Genomic DNA, 21,971 nt, shown 5'->3' with positions numbered 1-21,971 from the left:
AAATTGAAGTAATGCTCCAGTTCATTTGAATGCAGCTCTCGCAAAGCTTTAACCTTTACCCATGTAAAACTCGAATCTACAAACCTAAATGTGATACCTCCTATGTGCAAAATGAACACATACGAGATAGCAACAATATCATTGCTTCAGCAACATAACAATACCTCTTATGTGCCAAACAAACACACAGGGGAGATTTTCTGGCAACAATATCAATGCTTCATTACATAAGAGGTTTCATTCAAACTCGCACAAAATAAAAAGTAAAGCTATAGCACATAAGAGGTATTTTTTTAAATTGTAGAGCTTATAATTCTGTTGCTATTCATACCATAATGTGGAAATAGCAGATTTTGTCACATAGGAGGTTATATAACAACAACGATAAATGTGAGAGTAATACCCCCTATCAGATTCGGGTTGACAAGATCAAGTTTTATAATTACAGAACCCTAAACTTTGCAGAAACAGTCTTCTTGTTGTTAGGCCAAGTTTAAGGGACAATAATTAAAAAACAAGCGGGGCTACCTTCCTCTGGATTACTACACATTAAAGAATGTATATGTGAGTGTATTGCAGCATATCAGATTCAGGGTGACAAAATAAGATACATTTTTTTATCACAGACCCTTGAACATTGCATATAGTCATAATTTCCGTACGATAAGCCAATTAAATGGGGATATAATCTCAATTCTTGAACAATGGAATGGGCATGAGGCATCGGATTAATAAACATTTAATGTCAGTCACAATTGAGTTTGTTCATTGGTGTTTTGAATGTTAATAACATGTTAAAGAATTATTGAACATAATTAATTTTTTTTATTTCTGCTTTTATGTAAACATGGACCTTAAATTATTAAACCAACAGCACTGTACTGCTTTTGTCTGCTTAACCTGTGTACAGCTGGTTAACAGCTTGCTATATGGTTCACAAGTGCATCAAGTAATATGGCTTGTGACTAAGTATTATTTCTCTGCCTTCTAGACCCTCGTCACCAAATGTAATGGAACAGATTAGTTAAATGTTACACTATCAGGTAATCCACACTTACACAATTTCCCTCTATATTATTGTTTGTATTGTCTTCTTTGTTACATATATTTGCAAATTTTCTCATCTATCTTGCAATGTAAAGATTAAAGTCAAGTTATTATTATGTTTACATATTTTGTAAGTACTTTGTTGTGTTTTCAGATCAAGGGAACCAAGTGAATTTAGCTGAAGTTGGCTTTATCTCAGATTTATTTGGCTTGCCCTCTTTTCTCCCAAAACACGACGTGGGTGGTTCCTAAAAGTACAGTACTCAACATAAAATAGTGCAACATTAACACTGGACTGTTCATTTGATAAAATAAGCAACAAACCCAGCACAGTACTCTCAAAAATATTTGTCACTACACTGAAATGTACAGTAACCACCATAAAATATGCAACACTTTTAAATAAGCAAGTGCAGGGCTCGCCATAAAATATGCAATGCTTTTGTGGGCCAACCATAAAAAATGAACATTAAGACAACAGTACTATCCAAAAGATTATTGGTGAAATTACAATGTAAATTGCTCAACATGTTATTCACCTTATAAACAGTACAGACCTGATCAAAAATGTACCATACAAATTAAATGTACAGGCATGACCATAAAATGCTACATGACACCACAAAATATCGGCAGAGACCATGCATACACATTTCGCCATAAAATAGTGCAACATTAATACTGGACTGTGCTATCCAAAAAAAAAAAACAGTACAGCACTGTTAAAAATGTGTCACTACACTGAATAGTACAGTACCCAGCATACAATATGCAACATCAAAAGTACAGCAGTGTTAAAATTATGTAGAATAAAAATTACAACTCATAAAAAAGCATCTAAAGTACAGCACATCCCAAAAAGGAGTCGTTATATAAAAATTTACAGTAAAATAATAATATAAGCAACATAATCGGAATGCTACATTAAAAAAAAGTATAAATAGTGGTTTTCAGCGTACAGCACTTACCAAAGGCATCTGAACCAATTAAATTATACCATTATGCATTACTACAACATTAAATATTTTTTATGCTTTAACTAAAGTTTGCACCGTTAGAGCTGATAAGTAATTCTCTTGTGCGTATTGTCTGCATCATCAATAAATTACAAAATGCGTGTTACCTGCCGTACAGCTCTATGAAAATCTTCTAAACCAAAATTATAACACAACTTTGGTTCAGGAAACATTTGTTTAATGTTTTTTTTTCCAGTTATAACTAAACATTGTACTTATAGAGCTGTTAGGCTCTTCTGTTGTGCGCATGGTCTGCTACATCAAAAAAATAAATAAATATGTGGTTTGCAGCCTACAGCACATACCAAAGGCATTTAAACCAAAAATATAACCCCATTATGCAGTACTACAAAATTTAAATATTTATTTAAGCATTAACTAAACGTTGCACCGATATAGCTGATATGTCTTTTGGTTTGCGTATTGTCTTCTTCACCAAGAAATTACAAAATGCGTAGTACCTGCCTTACAGCTAAATCCAAATCGTCTAAACCAAAATGATAACACAAATTTGGGTCAGGAAACAATTATTTTTTTTTTTTTTTTTAGTTATAACTAAACATTGTACCGATAAAGCTGATATGTCTCTCTGTTGTGCGTATTGTCTGCTTCACCAAGAAATTACAAAATGCGTGGTACCTGTGGTACAGGTCTATCAAAATCTTCTAAACCAAAATTATAACACAACTTTGGTTCAGGAAACATTTGTTTAATTATTTTTTTTTTTCAGTTATAACTAAACATTGTACTTATAGAGCTGTTAGGCTCTTCTGTTGTGCGCATGGTCTGCTACATCAAAATAATTATAAATGTGTTGATCTCAGCATACAGCACTAACCAAAAGCATCTGACCCAAAAATATAACACAATTATGCATTACTACAACATTAAATATTTTTTTAGCTTTAACACTTTGAGTGCTATGGACGTAATTTTACGTCCTTCGATTTCTTTTGAGAAATGCGACGGACGTACTGGTACGTCCATGATCTAAAAATACTTTCCTTTGGCTAGTTGTAGTATTATGTCCGCCGTTTTACTGGTAAAAGTTACTTTGTTCATTTTGGTTTTGAATTCCGTCGCTAGATCGCATATGAATCGAAAATGTGGGCCGATAGAATGAATTGTTTTGCTTCGGCCAACCTGACAGTTCATTCTACGAATGCTAGGTGGTAGTGTAGTTCTCATCTGCGCGACGTTGATGAAATAAACACATTTGTTACAGCTTTGCGTACTATACATACTGGCTTACACATACACGATAGTTTAGTGCTGTACACAAATAAATGGTACAGTTTTCTGATAGTAGGCTCTTATGTTTGTAATGATTGTTTTTGATATGAGAGAAGGAAAAATTAGAAACTTTTTTTTTTTTAATTTTGAATATTACTATCTAAGTACGTTTTATTTTTTTATTTTTATTTATTATTTTGAATGGAGCATCTTTTGTATTTATAAGCACTAACATGTATATGTTGGAGTTATTTTGGGGGCTTTCCCTGTTTCTCTACCTGTAATCTGTGGGTTTGAAAAGTCTAAAGGGGCTTCCCTATCTTCAGTGTTCCCAAAGATAGTAGGTGTTACATTTATTTAGGATTTCTGTGTGTGAATAAATAAATATTGTGGTAAATAAACATAAATAAGGTACCAAAAATGCCAAGTGATACAAGTGAAAGTAACTCGCGAAATGAATGTGATGATAGTGATCTGGACCCAGATTTTTTTTTATCTTCAGATTATACAGATTCAGGTAGGATATATTTATGTATTGGTTTTTATGTATCGGCCTGATAGGGTTTTCAAATGACTGCACAGATGTGTAATCAATGTATATAGAAAACTAAAAAGAATAATAAAAAGTATAATGCATGGTTTCAAAAATTTTATGTACATATGTATAAGTTTTCCTAATTTCAAAAGTAAAAAAATATGAACATTGCTGCGCTATGGTTTAGTAGAAATCATAACTATAATATAGAATCTTACATTTCTTGGTACAGAAGCAATATTTGTTGCACATGCATATTTTTCTTGTGATTTCGCATGAAGTCTTATAGTAATTGAAATTCATCATAAGGAAATTTTTTTTTACATGGAAATCCTAATTCACTCTACTATTTTCCACAGACAGTGATGAAAGTGAACCTAAGAGTATTAGAAGTGGTTCAGTCCCAGGTGTTGGGGCGAAGCAGAGGTAGAACAGGCAGGTGGAGACCTTGTAGCAGAGGTACAAGAGGCAGCATAGTAAGAAGCAGAAGTAGAGAAAACAGAAAATTATGAACAGATTCGCGAGATGGATGGACGGAAATAGATAGGATGCCTTCCATAAATGTGTATTCAGGGGAAACTGGAGTTATGCCAGAAACAGATTTGGATGAACACAGTGCACCACTAGATTTTTTTCCTCATTTTATTAATACAGATATTATCAAGCATATGAAAGAACAAACAAATTTGTATGCTCGCCAAAAACTAAACAAGAAAAATCGTCTCAACCGAATCTCACCCAAAAGTAGATTAGCGAGTTGGAAGCCTGTATCTGTAGGAGAAGAAAAGAAGTTTCTTGCTATGATTATTCACATGAGCATTTCTGAACGCCCTGATATGAAAGACCACTGGAGCACTACACCAGTGGTTTTCTGCAACTTTTGCCCTAATTTGATGTCAAGGGATAGATTTTTATCACTGTTAGCAAATTTTCATTTGAATGACAATGCGCACATGCAACAGAAAGGCGAACATGGCTTTGATCCTTTGCACAAAGTGCGCCCACTCCTTGAACTATTGCATCAGAAATGTAGAACATAATTTCAAGTTGCAGAAGACATTACAATAGATGAAGGAATGTGTGCCTACAGAGGCAGACTGTACTTCAAACAATACATGCCACAAAAACCCAGTCGTTATGGGATAAAGGTGTACATGCTATTCGACTCAAAGACAGGGTTTGTTTGGAACTGCGATGTGTTTTGTGGCAAAGACAATGTAGTTACTGATGTTGTCATGCGACTACTAGATGACTTGGCAGGGAAAGGTCACACTCTATTTACTGACCGGTATTACACAAGTCCTTCCCTAGCTGTGCAGCTAGAAAAAATGCAGACAGGACTGGTCGGAACTGTTCAAAAAAACCGGCTTGGTATGCCTCGTGCACTTCGTACTCCAACTTTACAAAGAGGGGAGCAAATTTTTTGTAGGAAAGGAAACTTGATGGTGCTTTGTTGGAAGGATAAAAGGGATGTGTACATGCTCACCACACGACATGAGGCTAAGATGATAACATATAATGACAGGAGGGGAAATGAGAAAATAAAACCTGCTGCTGTTGTCAGTTACAATGCTAAGAAGTTTGGTGTTGACCTTTCAGATCAGCGCATGTCATATGGAGCTTTCAACCACAGATCTGTGAAATGGTGGAGGAAGTTGACATTTCACATGATCCTTATTGGCATTTCTAATGCGTGTATTATGTACAACCAGGTAAAACCAAGAAAATTATCAATTACATCGTTTATGAAGCAGATTGCCAGTGACGTGGCTGTGTTCGAAGAGGACCCACAAGATGAGCCAAGTCGTTCTGGAGCTAGTTTGGCTAGACTCACGGGGAAACATTTTCTGGAGAAAATTCCAGTTCAAGAAGGACAGAAAAAGAAACAAAAGAAGTGTAGAGTGTGCGCAGAAACAGGTAGATCAAGGACTGGCACAGCAATTCGCAAGGACACAACATGGCAGTGTAGTGTGTGCAAACTTGCAATGTGTATTGAACCTTGTTTTTCTCTGTACCATTCAAGAAAAAACTATACATCATAATGTACTAATATAATACAATTCTGTAGGTGACTAAAGAAATATTTTGAAGTGGATAACAGCGAAATTCAATAGACACATTGTGAATACAGTGAAAATTATTACTGTAATTTATTTTTTATATTTTCTAAAAAAGGTTCTATTCAGACATGTCTCTAAAAATTAATTATTCAATATGTGTACCCATATATATTTTGTTTTGTAGAAGAAGTTACAAACTTTCAAAAAATGTTTAGTGCCAAATTATTATTAAAATAATTTTTTATCAAAAAATTATAAAAAAAAGGCTTAAAATGGCCAGTTTTTCTAGAAGAGAATACATCATTAAGCCCAGCACTAAAGTGTTAACTAAAGTTTGCACCGTTAGAGCTGATAAGTAATTCGCTTGTGCGTATTGTCTGCATCATCAACAAATTACAAAATGCATGGTACCTGCCGTACAGCTCTATCAAAATCTTCTAAACCAAAATTATAACAACTTTGGTTCAGGAAACATTTGTTTAATTTTTTTTTTTTTCAGTTATAACTAAACAATGTACTTATAGAGCTGTTAGGCTCTTCTGTTGTGCGCAGGGACTGCTACATCAAAAAAGAATTATAAGGGAGTGGTTCTCAGCGTACAGCACATACCAAAGGCATCTAAACCAAAAATCTAACACCATTATGCGCTTACTACAAAATTTAAATATTTTTTTAAGCATTAACTAAACATTGCACCGATAGAGCTGATATGTCCTTCGGTTTGCGTATTGTCTGCTTCACCAAGAAATTACAAAATGTGTGGTACCTGCCTTACAGCTAAATCAAAATCGTCTAAACCAAAATGATAACAACAACAACAACATTGGGTCAGGATACATTTGTTTTATGTTTTTTTTTTCCATTTATAACTAAACATTGTACCTATAGAGCTGTTAGGCTCTTCTGTTGTGCGCAGAGACTGCTACATCAAAAAAGAATTATAAGGGAGTGGTTCTCAGCGTACAGCACATACCAAAGGCATCTAAACCAAAAATCTAACACCATTATGCGCTTACTACAAAATTTAAATATTTTTTTAAGCATTAACTAAACATTGCACCGATAGAGCTGATATGTCCTTCGGTTTGCGTATTGTCTGCTTCACCAAGAAATTACAAAATGTGTGGTACCTGCCTTACAGCTAAATCAAAATCGTCTAAACCAAAATGATAACAACAACAACAACATTGGGTCAGGATACATTTGTTATATGTTTTTTTTTTCCATTTATAACTAAACATTGTACCTATAGAGCTGTTAGGCTCTTCTGTTGTGCGCAGAGACTGCTACATCAAAAAAATATAAATATGTGGTTTTCAGCGTACAGCACTTACCAAAGGCATCTGTCCCAAAAAAAAACACCATTATGCAGTAGTACAACATTTAAATATTTTTTAAGCTTTAACTAAAGTTTGCACCGATGGAGCTAATATGTCTTTCTGTTGTGCGTATTGTCTGATCACCAAAAAATTACTAAATGCGTGGTACCTGCCCTACAGCTCTATCAAAATCGTCTAAACCAAAATTATAACACAACTTTGGGTTAGGAAACATTTGTATGATTACTACAACATTTATAACTTTTTTAAGCTTTAACTAAAGTTTGCAACCATAGAGCTGGTATGCCCTTCTGTTGTGAGAAGTGTCTGCTACATCTAAAAAATTATGAATGTGTGGTTGGCTGCGTACAGTTCTTACCAAAGGCATTTTAATTGCAATAAGAACACCTATTTACATTGGTGGATATTATTATTTTTTAGATAAATACTGTAATTTTGTGTATTAAGAACTTACTTTGTATTGATATATGATATTCTCTTCTATGCGGGTTGCATAAAGTTGAAAAGTAGAATAATATAAGTAGGGGGAGCACGCCGGTTCTGTTACACTATAAACAAAGGACAGGTGTTTGTCTGAGCACGTGGGGGGGTGTGGCACCACGTTGTCGGGAGCCACGTGGAGGGGTCCGCAGGGGGTTGTTGACGTCACGTGGAGGGTGTGTGTATGTTTCTAAATGAGGAAGGTAGGTAGCGCTAGTGTCGCGCGCCGGAATTATTTTTACAAGTATAAAAATGTGAGGGCGGGCGGCGGTAGGATTCGAACCTTCGTTTCTGGATTGTTAGTCTGTCACGCTAACCACAGGACCACGACACCATGTTGGAGAAAATAATTTCAGATGTTGAATATATACTTATAAAATATTTTTTTAAAGAGAAGGTATATTTTTTATAGTGCTAAGCAGGAAATTTAAAAAAAAATATTTAGTATAAGGCTGCTATGCAGCCGCCATGTTTATTTTTTATAGTTGGAAGCGGTAAATTTAAACGAGGCGCATCAGCTGCTAGTCGGCCGCCATGTTTTAGTTTTTATAGTGCTAAGCGGGAAATTTAAAAACGGGCCGGCCGCCATGTTTTAGTTTTTATAGTGCTAAGCAGGAAATTTAAAAACGGGCCGGCCGCCATGTTTTAGTTTTTATAGTGCTAAGCGGGAAATTTAAAAACGGGCCGGCCGCCATGTTTTAGTTTTTATAGTGCTAAGCGGGAAATTTAAAAACGGGCCGGCCGCCATGTTTTAGTTTTTATAGTGCTAAGCGGGAAATTTAAAAACGGGCCGGCCGCCATGTTTATTTCAACATTGGAAAAAAAAAATTTTGACTGCTAGGAAGTAACCAGAACAGCCAACTTTGAAAAAAAAAATTAAATAATATTATAAGTATGCCAATCGATTGCTGAAAGTCGCCATCTTGTACTACAGCATACCAGGCCGCCATCTTGTAGCACACCATACCAGGCCGCCATTTTTTTTTCTTCCCCATTTATAGTCATTGTTTTTTTCATTTCTCAAGTTTGAATATAAAAAAAGTATTATTTCGTCAGCCACTACTCTATGACTATAGTAGTAGTAGTAGTAGTAGTAGATGCCAAATTTTGAAAACACACACTGAAGTGTAGCTATGTTTTCTTATAGTACTAGACCAGTATAGTCATATTATGCTTAATTTGTTGTGTAGCATGTCTGTCTATAATAATAAATAAATAAAGCTATAGGCATTACTTATGCTTATAGCGTGTTAATAAAAAAAAATTATACTTTACGTATTTCAGCGAATTCAAACACCGTGCTTTTTTTATGTGTTAGACATAATGTTCTCTTGTAGTGTGTATTGTGGAAATGAAATATACAGTAGTATTAATTACTTAAAAAAATAATATTATTTATAATATATCACCAATTTTATTTAAAAAAAAAATATTCTTATTACGTCACGTGTCATTTAAAAGAAAATGTATTGTGCATTTATAGGCATTATATATATTTTAAAAAAATAAAAATATTTTCCCAAGGGGTTTTAGCCGCAGACGACGGCGCGTACTCCCTCGCAATTACCACCCCTTTTCCTTCCTCCCCCATTGTCATTTTTTTAAATAATGACCCAGACACTGGCGCCTGCATAGGGAAGCCGCTCACAGAGGGGTGGGGGCTGCAGCCGCAGAGAACTGTATACAAATGTAATTTCTTCCAAAGTTAGAATATATATATTTCCCCAACACTTAAAAAAAAAAAAAAAATATTACGTCTACCTGGTGTGTTAGTTACCTGTACCTGCCATTTGATTAATACCAGGTACAAGTAACTTGTAATAATAATATTTTGCCATAGTCTCGTTTACGTAATGTTTCTGTTAAAATATAATGTATGTATATATTTTTTTCTCACAGCATTTTTTTTTTACGAGTAGCGTATTCTACAAAATTATATTAAATATTACGTGTATTTTTCCAAACAAAACGAGTTTTAAACCTTAACACCAGTCTACCATGACCGCATAGTTCTTTACACGTATTTTCAATTTTCTGCATACTAAGTTACCAGCCACAAGTAACACATAATGGATATTGAAATAATGTAGTCAACACAACGATATTACTTAGTTAAAAAAAAAAATATTTATTATCCCCTCCCCTACCCCGTTGGGCATCCATAGCCATCAGCTTGGCCACGACTTTGCCGCTAGGCTGAGCCGGCACCTGCTGCTTCGTAGCAGGTAGCCGGACCCCTCTTTTTTCGTCGGCTGTTAGCGGCCGACCCCAGGGACATGTCCCAGAGGGGCCCGCCACCAACAGTAGCGGCGAAGTCTTGGCCGGCGGTGTTGGAGGAGGAGGGGGAGACGACGGCCCTTCCAGCAGGTCTTCTGCGAAGAAGGCCGCCGCAATGTCGGCTGGAATACCCGCCCCCTCCTCTACCTCTTCCTCGAAGAAAGAGGCCGCCATTGCTGATGGGATCCTCTCCATAATGGGTGGGGAGACCTGTAGAACGTCACACAAATTTTAGGCATCCTATCAAGAGGACGATTTATATATTAAAAAAAGAAACAAGCTAGTATTTTTTTAACTTTAAATCAGGATAGAATGAAAATACTTGAAGATGCAAGCTATCATGGTAACAGGGAATATTTTGCAAACATCTCTACACATTTTCTTTAACATACCGACGGTTTTTCTCTCCACATTCATAATGGAAAGGGTCAGTTGGCATGACAACGCGTGGCGCGGTGGGGGGAGGTGAACACACCCCTCTCGGGATATTTTTTTTTTGGGGGAAGGTGGAAGAAGCGCTGTTGTGTGCCTTCAACCCCCCCCCCCCCCCCCCTACCTCCACCACACACACAGATACACTTGAAGCCCTCCGAGCAGGGGAGGAGTAGTGAGCGCTGTTGTGTTCCTTCAACCACTGCTCGGAGGTTACGTCAGCAGTGTTCGTCTCACTGGTGAACGTAATCAGAGGAAAGAAAATGGATGTACAATTATTAGGAGGGATCGGGCGAGGTACGAGTTTGATAAGGACACAGATCTTTATGCCCCCAAGGTAATGTGCTGACACCGTCTTCAGAGGCCAACGCTTATCGTCTCCTGAAGACAGTGCTACCTTGTTCACTCGCTCCGTAAACACGGCGTGGCCTCGCGAACGGAAATGGTGTTGACTGCCTAGAATCCGGGAATTTTTAAGCAAGCAATCCAGGTAATGAGGGAACAGAAGTGATCGGATTACGTTGGCCTTAACTCCTTTCGTTTTACGCATACAAGAACCATCCTCCATCTTGTATGCGTAGAGTTTCGGGCAAAGACCCACGTATTCCGTAATGATCTTGCCAGCGGCTTCATCACCCTTGTTGACTAAGGGGAAGCGTTGAGCATTACCTGGCGCATAATTTGATGTGTTGAAACGTGAAGCTAAGTTGGGTCGAATGGAATCATAAACGTTATCACACTGAACGTGGTAAATCAACGAATCAGTGTCCGAGTACAAGAGATGCAGAGACTGTGGAGGGAATTTTTTTTGCATGTAGTTATAATGAAAGTCGTATAAAATCAATTTTGACAAATCCAAAATGGCGACACCCGTGTACAAAGGTTTATCGAAGGTTATCGAACCTTTCTGCAACGCTATGAGAACTAGATTTTCATCGACGATTTGCCGAGCCTTGAATTTCGGACGACCAATCAGCTCGGCTGCCCCATAAATAGTTTTGTAACATGAAGCGATGCGAATGTCTCTGTGTTTTCTAGAATCTTCTAAACTTTTACCGTACACTGCATTCGAAAGTAACTTAAAAAACGATTTTTCGAAGGGATTCGCAACCTGGGCACGACGCTCAGCATTAAAGATTATGTAATCTTTCATCCAGGCCGCCTGTTCAAACCGCAGCACGTGGTGAACCTGGCCGATGACCGCCCCATACCGGACGTAGTGCTGCAGTGTTTTAGCATGGACAAGCATACAAAGCGTTTACATCGAAATAGCAGATGTACGAAGACGGAAGGCTCGGGTCATGAGTGGACATGTGAACATTATTGGCTTTTGCGTGACGTCGACTTACATGTGTTATACCTCCACGAACGGCTGACTCTAGGAAGAGGTATATATCCGGGTCGGTTATCAGCTCAAGACGCGCACCGGTTTTAATTAAAAGTGCATCCCATGCGAGCGAGGGAGCAGTAATGTAATGGGCAGGATCTAATGAATAATATTGTAAGCAAACATAACGAAACGACTCTAATATGTCGGCCAGCAAACAAGTATCCACCTTAAGATAACTGAGTGCGTACTCTTTCAATGTGGCACAATGGAATACGTCCCAAGCCGTTTGAGCGTGAGTATAGTCCAGATCACTCACGTCCGTGCCACTCATTACGTTATGGAACGCTTCCTTAGGGGGTAGCGAGGCAGTCTGCAATTGTTCACTAGATTTAACAAAATCATAGGGAAACACACCTTTACGCGTAGCTAACTGAAACTGTGCGTCATCTGGAAACATTGAACGGGTGACTTTCAATTTATCTGGCGTGAGATTGCCAGCGAGAGTTTCCAGAGATGAATTAAAAAAGTTGAGTGAATCTATGAATCTAAGACGCACAGTGCGCATGCCTCCTTGCGCATTATCTGAAATGGGTATGTATTTTGTAATGCACTTGTAGCTCTCCATTGTAACTCCAAGGACTTTGACACTGCCGGGGTTCTCCACAACGAAGGAGCCGTCCGGCTGTGCAATCTGCCGCGAAACTAAATGTTGCATTAAAAAGTGGGCATCGTAATTTTGCAAATTATGAAAAACCGCGACGAGTTGATTCTTTTGCAACCTGAAAGCCAGGTTGCATTTAGAATGGGCATAACCACGTATTTCACCAGTCAAATGGCAGTGAACGAGCACCGTCTGCCCAGCCAATACCTTCTGACAGATATGGCAATGTGTTTGACTTGCAAGACTTGCAGAGACGGCCGGGGTCGGTGTCTTAATAGTAATGATGTTTGAATAAATATCGCAAACCCACTGTGTCATTGAAACTAATTCTGCGATCATTTCAGCAATACAATTATCACCCTCGAATTGCACATACTTGGTCAAAGAGCTATCGTACCCACATACTAACAAAATGCTACATCATAAGGCATGTGTTAGTTTACCTGCGTAGTGCTAGAAGACTCGTCACCGGGCAAACAGGTGGAGAAAGGCTTCAGGTAAATCTCAGTGTCACAGTACGCAATAAAGCCTAGGCGGTCCTATTTTGCAAAGTTTGTAAATTGCAAATACTTGTTCTCTTCTGTAGGGAAACAGGTCCGCACTGCTTGATGCTGGCTGCAGAGAACATTGTGTGAATTTAATCTGTCTTCGCTTGTAAAATACTGAAGACAGCGCTCGCAATTCCATTTCTTAAGTTGCGTCTTGGACAATTGTGAATGCAATAATCTGGACATTGAATTTATGTAAACAAAATGTAGGTGCTCTGTCGCGCCACTCGAACGAATCGCCAATATATGTACATGTCTCTCTCTTCGCTCAGAGGATACGCGAAGAGGCTGGATCGAGGATTCAGATTTGCCACTAAAACATTCGTCAATGATATTCCCCTTAGAATCTACGCAAGCGTAAACATTAATGGAAATATCGTTTTTCCTCTCAAATGTTTTAATCTGATGCAGAGTGGAGGGAACCGTCAAGCCATTCGTATTAAAATACACGAGTGGATTTGGATACGAAGTGGCTCGAGTAACATTGCCTTCCACCGTCGACACACCTGCCATGACGGCATACAGGAAACAGTGCTGCTCGGGACACTCAATGTTAACACAAGCTTTCCTATTGGACAAAAACGCCGGCAATTTCGTGTGCGCTGCGCCAACCGTGAAAACTCTATAGCTTGAAACATGTACATCCATGTTAATCAATCTTTTTAGAGCCCAGCCACTGCCACGCGCACCGAAATAACTAACGTGTTTATTGATTTCCGGAATGAATGTTGAATCGTAGATTTCCCCTACCTCATCAGAGTGCAGTATCGCGGTTGAGTGAGTTGTGAAATGAAAAGTTTCACTCTCGTTTCCCTCCGCAGATTCCTTAGCAAATGAAGCCGAGAGTGAAACGTAAACTTTAAAGGGGCGAATTAATTCGTTAGTTAAGTCCAGAAAGGGAACCCTACATCTCTGTAGAAACCGGTCCAAGTCCGGATCGACATTTTCAATATCATTTCCAATTCGAAAGTCCACTATCTTGTTAGCAAATGCAGTGTTCAAGGTAACACCCTCCAGGCGAGGCAAGACGTCGGGCCCCTGCGCCAACTCCACCCTTGACCCCCGCCCACCATCGCGAGAGTCAGGGATAGAAGGCCCAGCTTCATTAAGACGGAGTCGCTTAGCCTCGGGGGAAGAAGAACGGGAAGACATAGTAAGAGAGAAGAGAGAGAAAATAAAGAAAGAGAGAGGGAAATTACGTTCAACAGTGAGCACAAAGCTAAAACAAAAAGAAAAGAATAAAATTTAGTAGACGTATTTATGGAGTATGGATCTGACATAATATTTTAAAATTAATTTTTTTTCCAGAAAACAATGTTAGAATGTACACGAAATCTCCCATCCGTTTGCAAGATATGAAAAAAATTTTTTTTTAGAGAATATCTCTAGATGGAAATATTTTCTAAAAACATTTATGTATTAATGAAAAGGAAACGATAATAAATTATAGATGGTAAATTCGAAAACAATGTGTGGTAGTAAAAGGTGAAGAAAGTTTAAGTTTAATATTATTTTCATGTTAAATGAAAAAAAGAATATTTCCATTCAAAATGATAATAATATCATCCTAACATTACAAACAGCTTAGTAAATAAATTTAAAGTAAAATGTATCTATCTATCTTACCTTTGCTGGAAAAAACTGTCGAGGTAGCAGTGAGGCAGCAGCAGTAGTGCGGTGACTAATCAGAGACTGTGTTCCCTCACAGTCTGTGCCATTTATATATCACACGAATCTTTCAAAATGGCTGCCAGCGTATTTTTTTTTTTTACTCTGGGAGCCCTCACGCCGCAGCGCGTTGCGTCTGGTTATTTTTTTTACGACTTACCACCCCTCCCTCCAGACGGATCTCACCCCAGACGGAAGTCACCCCAGTAACACAATGAACAGGCTAGTATTCAAATAATCTAACAAGTAATAACATTTACAGTTTTTATTCAAAAGTCACTCTTCAAACCACTCCTCATACAATAAATAAATTACACACATAAAAAATTATGACTATTTAATCAGAGTCCAAACATACTTATAAAACATTTGATATTAGACCACACTTATGTGTGTTTTAAATTACAACAAATAATTAAATTAAGAGGTTTTTTCACAAAACGATGTATTAACTGAAAAACACAAGTCATAAAACTTACAGTTTGTTATACATTTCTATGAGTACAGTACGTAGGGCTATTTTGGCATTGCTTAGGTCTCTTTCGTGCTGGTTCTGCTGAACGTTGTGATCACCATCTTGACTGACGGGTCCCAGATGGCTGAGGTCTCGGGTTCGAGTCTTGCGCGGTGCATACGTTGCGGGCACTCTCCGCTGACATTTCTTGTGCGCTGGTTTCGCAGGCTCGATGATTGCTGATACACAGTCGGGTGAATGCAGTTCTGGCATTTGCAAGGCGTGATTGTAGACTTCGTCGACACTGCAAGGCAATGGCGTGTCTTTTTGCATGTAATTAACTGCATAACGTCCGTACGAATAGCACTGATTAACTTCCAGGGGTAAATCGTTAGTGTCCGGGTTTATAATCTGAACAGTGTGAAAGTGAACGTCACAACTCTCCAGATAGTTCTTCAGGATGCCATTATTCCAGATTGAGTACTCCACCATAGATAAACCACGAGACAGGTTTTCATACGGGTTACCCGGATTAAACGACATGTTTACTCGACCGAGGCTCACTCCACACTGAGCTGAGACTCTGATTGTCTTTTAGCAATTATACGTATGGCTTCCATAAATAAATTTGCAATGTATTCACAGAGGGTGTTACAACACGCTGACTCACAACAGTTAATGGTTTATTTTTTTATTTTTAGAAAAGTTTACGTTTCGTCGATAGCTTGAATCCGACATATGGCACAAGAGGTAATGATTTAGACACTGAAAAGTTTGACTCTTTTATTACTTTTGCACGGTAAATAGGACATAGGTGTCCTACACACGGTGTGTTCAGGTCGTCATCGTCTCCCAACAAAATATCGTACGTTTTCTTCCGACAATGATCGGTTCCGGTACAGCGCTCTATGAAAGTTTCATCATTTTTAACTCTAGAGGTCCTGAGTTCATCAACGGTTGTTGGATGTTTAGCCAGCGGATGGCATAAGTGCACGTAACAGTTCTTATCTTCACAGTGAAACAATGTTAACAGTCTCATGGTAGTATATGGGAATGATTTATCCCAACACATGCGATAATGGATATTGTCGCGACACGATTCAAAGTATACAGGCAGACGTTCACATTCCTTCTCAATGTCGTAATATCTAACACGGTATTCGACACAGTGCAGGCTAGAATGCACGTAAAGATATCTAGTTTCTTGACAGTCGTACATTATCTGCGGTAAGGTGTCAGTTAACCTAGGATCCGCTATTCTGTGTTTCTTCGCTTTTTCTCGCCATCGGCGCGAAGCCAAAGAAATAGGAATGTCATAGAAGTTTAGGTCACTTTGATTATCACTAAAACCATCATCTGACAATTGTTCTGGGTTCCTATCTAAATAACGAACATCCTCGAACAGCGGCATGGGAACGTCCAGATGTTCACCGGAAGCTAGTCTTAAGCCTGCGGGATACGGCCCGCGGATGTGTCTAGACTTTTCCCTCTTGGTCTTGATGGGGTCTCGACCCCAGACGGGTGGAAACATGGCGGACGTCACTCACCGGAGCTGTTACCGGCGAAGGCTGGCGGCTGGCGGCTGGCGGCTGGCGGCTGGCGGCTGGCGGCTGGCGGCTGGCGGCTGGCGGCTGATGGCTGGCGGCTGGCGGCTGATGGCTGGCGGCTGGCGGCTGGCGGCTGGCGGCTGATGGCTGGCGGCTGGCGGCTGGCGGCTGGCGGCTGACGGCTGGCGGCTGATGGCTGGCGGCTGATGTCTAGCCGCGACGGCGGCCGTCCTCCTCCTCCTCCTCGTCGTCGGAGCCGACCGCTGTTGGGAGGTCGCAGACGTCCGGGTTGCACGGCACACTCCACGAGTGGTTGCCCCCGTCGAGGAATGTTGAATGTGTGAACGAATCACACAATTCACTCCAGACAACCACCGTGCCGTTGGGACGATGCAGCTCGAACTCAACAAAACCTTGCTCCTGGCCGGGCCACACCTGCACCCCCTCAACTGCGGCCTCGACGAGCAGAGCTTCCGGAGAGCATGGGAGGTGTGTGTCCGGCCGTAGGAGTCTTACGCTGCAGTTTTGCTGAGTGCAAGGCAGCTCTATCAGTTCGTCGTCTGCGTCGTCGCGAACCAGGTGTCCCAACGTTGTGCACACGTGCAACCACTGCCGACCGTCCGCCGTCTCGAATATCACCCGACTGTAGCCGAGCGACACATCCCGATACGAAATTGCCGGATTGAACTGCATTTGGCACGAAGAGTGGCTTGGAGAGTGATTAGGCTCCCCTACGAACGACACGTTCCATTTATAGCACCGAGGGTGGCAACCCCACCAGGCTCGCTCTCCCTATGAGTGACGCGTTCAATTTATAGTATCGGGGGAGCAAGCAGGGTCTGGCGTCGCTTGGCAATGCTCCAACGCCCAAGCCCTAAGCAGCGCGGCGTTATGTCGTGACGTAACGGGCCGTGCACGGCTATTATCTTGCGTATACATTTTATTCAGTTCTTTCAGTGACGGACATCCGAGCTCGGTCTGAGCATCCTGAATATTAACATGTTTTTTACACAACTTTGCAAGCCACCTTTTTTGCTCTACACCTGCCACCATTACATTTCCGCTAATATGTCCTGACAGGATGTTTTGCAACGAAGTATACGGAAACAGACCGTCATCCCAATGGATGCCGTGGAAATGTCTAGTTAACCAAGAATTTGTTCTCTGGTAATTTCTGTGGAGATATTTCCACGAGTATGGCGGCTGAAATGTTCTCGTAATTATCTCCCCTTCGTCATTAGCCAGGCTTATCTCTTTTAAGACGAAACCATGCTGAGAATAGCATCCCTGGAGGTTGACATACAGCATGAGGTTCCAGGGAAGACTGCGTTATCACTTACATTACATTAGAATTTTAATAGATTTGTCTCTCGGGTTATACAAAATAATCGATCGTGCAGAATTAGTGCGAATGCTTGAGTGCCGACGGGAATATTTCTCGTTGTAGTAATTTCTATTCTACAATCCACGACTCCTCCAATCATCTTATCGTTCTGTTTAGACACATCAATCACAAAGAGAGGAGCCATATCTTTAAATTTCTCCGGGTCGAGAAGTGGTGATGATTGACGACCGTAATATGAGTCTTGAAATTCCGCGTACATGTTATACACCAGCAGATAGCTATCATTAGGAAAATTACTATCCAGGTTTGTGTATGGATAGGATTCCGAATTCAAAAAAACTTTCACAATCTTAATGTCAACATGATCAAACTTTGATTTATCACCGGCGACGTTGTTTTGCCTACCCGTTTGAAATGCGACTATTATATATCTATGCTTTTACGTATTAAATGATGTTTTCACGGACCAATATACCGATTGAGATTGCGGCAGGGCCGGATATGTTTCGAGGCTCCAGGATCGGAAAGCAATGTCTATGTTTTTTCCTTTTTCAACCATTTTAAGCAAACGAATCCTCTGTGCGGTAGAAACGGTTACATGAGGCATTAGCCAATCGATGCTCGTGAGTGTTAGTTTCACAGGCAACGGTTGCGCTGCCGTGACTAACACCGCGTTGTTCTGAGAGTTTGAAACCAGTAACACTAATTCTTGTCGAACGTTAACTAAAACGTGTTTATAATCTTAGAAAACTCCCATGAGATGACTCAAAGGCACGCATATTTCAAACTCGCCGTTTGCATTAATGGGTACAGTATAGTCTTCAGACAAGCCCCAGCCGGCCATCTTGGAAACGGCTTTTTCACTGGGTGTTAACGAAAGATGTTTTGTTTGGCCTCAATTAAGAAGTATTGTTGTGGTTGTGTGTTTCGTTTTGTCTTTTTCGTAAAAGGAATTCTCATAATAACTACATACTCTTTTTTTTTGGCTGGATGGAGTCAGGCCTGCTAGTTTCAGTCTTGTTGCCGGCGTTCGCTGCTGTCTAGCCGGCTAGTTGCGGTGACCAGTGATCGGCGGCGTTAGGCAGGCTAGCTGCCTTTGAGCTGGCGGGTGGTGGCGTTTACCAGCGGGAGATGGCATTAGGCTCGCTAGTGGCGTAGTTAAGGCCTGCGGGTGGCGGCATTCAACCTTGGTAGCAGCGGTGTGGGCATGCGGGCTGCGGCTTCATGCAGGCTACCAGCGGTGTGGACCGGCGGGTTGCCTCAGGCCGGCTAGCGGTGGTGTTGTGGCCATGCGGGCGGAGTCGCTAGACCAGCAAGAGGCGGTGTTGTAGCCGGCGCTGTACATCAGGCCAGCTATCGATGTTGTAGGCTGGTGGTCGTTGGCAACAGGCCGTTTAGTGTCGCTGTGGAGCCTGCGAGCGGCAATGTGGTGTTGGGGTGCGGCTCTGTCGCTCCTGGGTTGGCGGTGTTGGGCCTGGGGACGGTGGTGGGCCTGGGGACGGTGGTGTCGGGCCTGGGGATGGCGTGGTCTGGCCTGGGGTGGTGGCATCAGGCTGGTGGCTGGCGGTGCTGTTTAACTCAGCCAACTCTATTCCTGCAAAGTGGCACCATATATTTAATGACTTGCCTTAAATTAATAGTTAGGAAAGTAATGAGAAATTGTGTAACCATTGTCATTCAACAAACAGCGTAATTTATATTTTTATGTCACGCACGGACAGAAATGACAAGTTCTTATTTGCCTGCACAATATACTGTGTATATATTATATTAGTTAATCTATTTTTACGGCAAACAGATGAGAACCTATGGTAAATCATGTGGTGTTTTATGTAGATGTTAGCATGGTCCCAGCCACAGGCATATGAACAAAAACTCATACAGCTTAGATATAGTTGGCAATATTGGTATGCGCGTTAGCAAGTTAAAATTATATATGCGTCAAGAGTAGTATATTTATTGTGTGACTCATAATAATTTTATAAATATATTAATGAGCTTTAGCAAGTTAGGAATGTTTTGAAGAAAACTTTAACAATGGTTTCATTTAGGCATTTCGTTGACACGAATGTAGGATTTCTAGTAAAATTGAAAACATCAGAGTTTACCTAAAATCGTTCATTGTATGAATTTTGCCAAAGTTTTAATAATCAATCACAACCATTCAATAGTAACATTCTGCTTCTGTTCTGAGAGTAAATTAGATATGTGGCAGTTGCCTTCATTTAATAATTGGAAAGGAACAAATAAATGTTTTATATTTTTAAGTAACTTTAAAACACAGAATATCCATAGTTTTCATAATTTACCGCGATATATTTTTTTCATTTAAAACAAAAACCCATCCCTAAACAATTTTCTTATGTAGGACTATACAAAATATTTAAAAAAAAAAAGCTTCAATAATAAATTTTAAATTATGTTTATTAAAACACAATAAATAAATGCTGATTTATAACTATTAAGTAATATCGATTATTTTTATGACTAAATTGTAATCTTAAGTTCTGATGCAAAGAAAAATGGCTGGATGTCAACCCAGTAAATATTTTTTTGTTTACTAAAAGGAAGACGAGCACTAGGGCGACTCGGCGACCACTAGCGCAGCCAGCCAGCGAGACGTGCAGTCCGTACTGACCTCGGTGGCAGCTGCGTGCCGGGCTGGTGGTGGACATGGGAGAGTCGGGCCTCTCAGGTGGCCCCGGACTGCACCGCCGAGCTGCGGGATGTCACACAAGCCAGTGTGGCGACCACTAGCCCACCCCTGGTTGTGAGACGTGCAGTCCGTACTGACCTCGGTGGCAGCTGCGTGCCGGGCTGGTGGTGGACATGGGAGAGTCGGGCCTCTCAGGTGGCCCGGACTGCACCGCAGAGCTGCGGGATGTCACACAAGCCTGTGTGGCGACCACTAGCCCACCCCTGGTTGTGAGACGTGCAGTCCGTACTGACCTCGGTGGCAGCTGCGTGCCGGGCTGGTGGTGGACATGGGAGAGTCGGGCCTCTCTGGTGGCCGCGGACTGCACCGCCGAGCTGCGGGATCTCACACAAGCCTGTGTGGCGACCACTAGCCCACCCCTGGTTGTGAGACGTGCAGTCCGTACTGACCTCGGTGGCAGCTGCGTGCCGGGCTGGTGGTGGACATGGGAGAGTCGGGCCTCTCTGGTGGCCCCGGACTGCACCGCCGAGCTGCGGGATGTCACACCAGCCTGTGTGGCGACCACTAGCCCACCCTGGTTGTGAGACGTGCAGTCCGTACTGACCGCGGTGGCAGCTGCGTGCCGGGCTGGTGGTGGACATGGGAGAGTCGGGCCTCTCAGGTGGCCCCGGACTGCACCGCCGAGCTGCGGGATCTCACACAAGCCTGTGTGGCGACCACTAGCCCACCCCTGGTTGTGAGACGTGCAGTCCGTACTGACCTGGGTGGCAGCTGCGTGCCGGGCTGGTGGTGGACATGGGAGAGTCGGGCCTAACAGGTGGCCCCGGACTGCACCGCCGAGCTGCGGGATCTCACACAAGCCTGTGTGGCGACCTCTAGCCCACCCCTGGTTGTGAGACGTGCAGTCCGTACTGACCGCGGTGGCACCTGCGTGCCGGGCTGGTGGTGGACATGGGAGAGTCGGGCCTCTCAGGTGGCCCCGGACTGCACCGCCGAGCTGCGGGATGTCACACCAGCCTGTGTGGCGACCACTAGCCCACCCTGGTTGTGAGACGTGCAGTCCGTACTGACCGCGGTGGCAGCTGCGTGCCGGGCTGGTGGTGGACATGGGAGAGTCGGGCCTCTCTGGTGGCCCCGGACTGCACCGACGAGCTGCGGGATATCACACAAGCCTGTGTGGCGACCACTAGCCCACCCCTGGTTGTTAGACGTGCAGTCCGTACTGACCGCGGTGGCAGCTGCGTGCCGGGCTGGTGGTGGACATGGGAGAGTCGGGCCTCTCAGGTGGCCCCGGACTGCACCGCCGAGCTGCGGGATGTCACACAAGCCTGTGTGGCGACCA

The sequence above is a fragment of the Bacillus rossius genome, chromosome 6 (genome assembly GCF_032445375.1).
Source record: "Bacillus rossius redtenbacheri isolate Brsri chromosome 6, Brsri_v3, whole genome shotgun sequence".
In the NCBI taxonomy this organism is placed as follows: Eukaryota; Metazoa; Arthropoda; class Insecta; order Phasmatodea; family Bacillidae; genus Bacillus; species Bacillus rossius.
The sequence above is the reverse complement of the archived record's forward strand: the minus strand, read 5'-3'. Positions refer to the sequence as shown.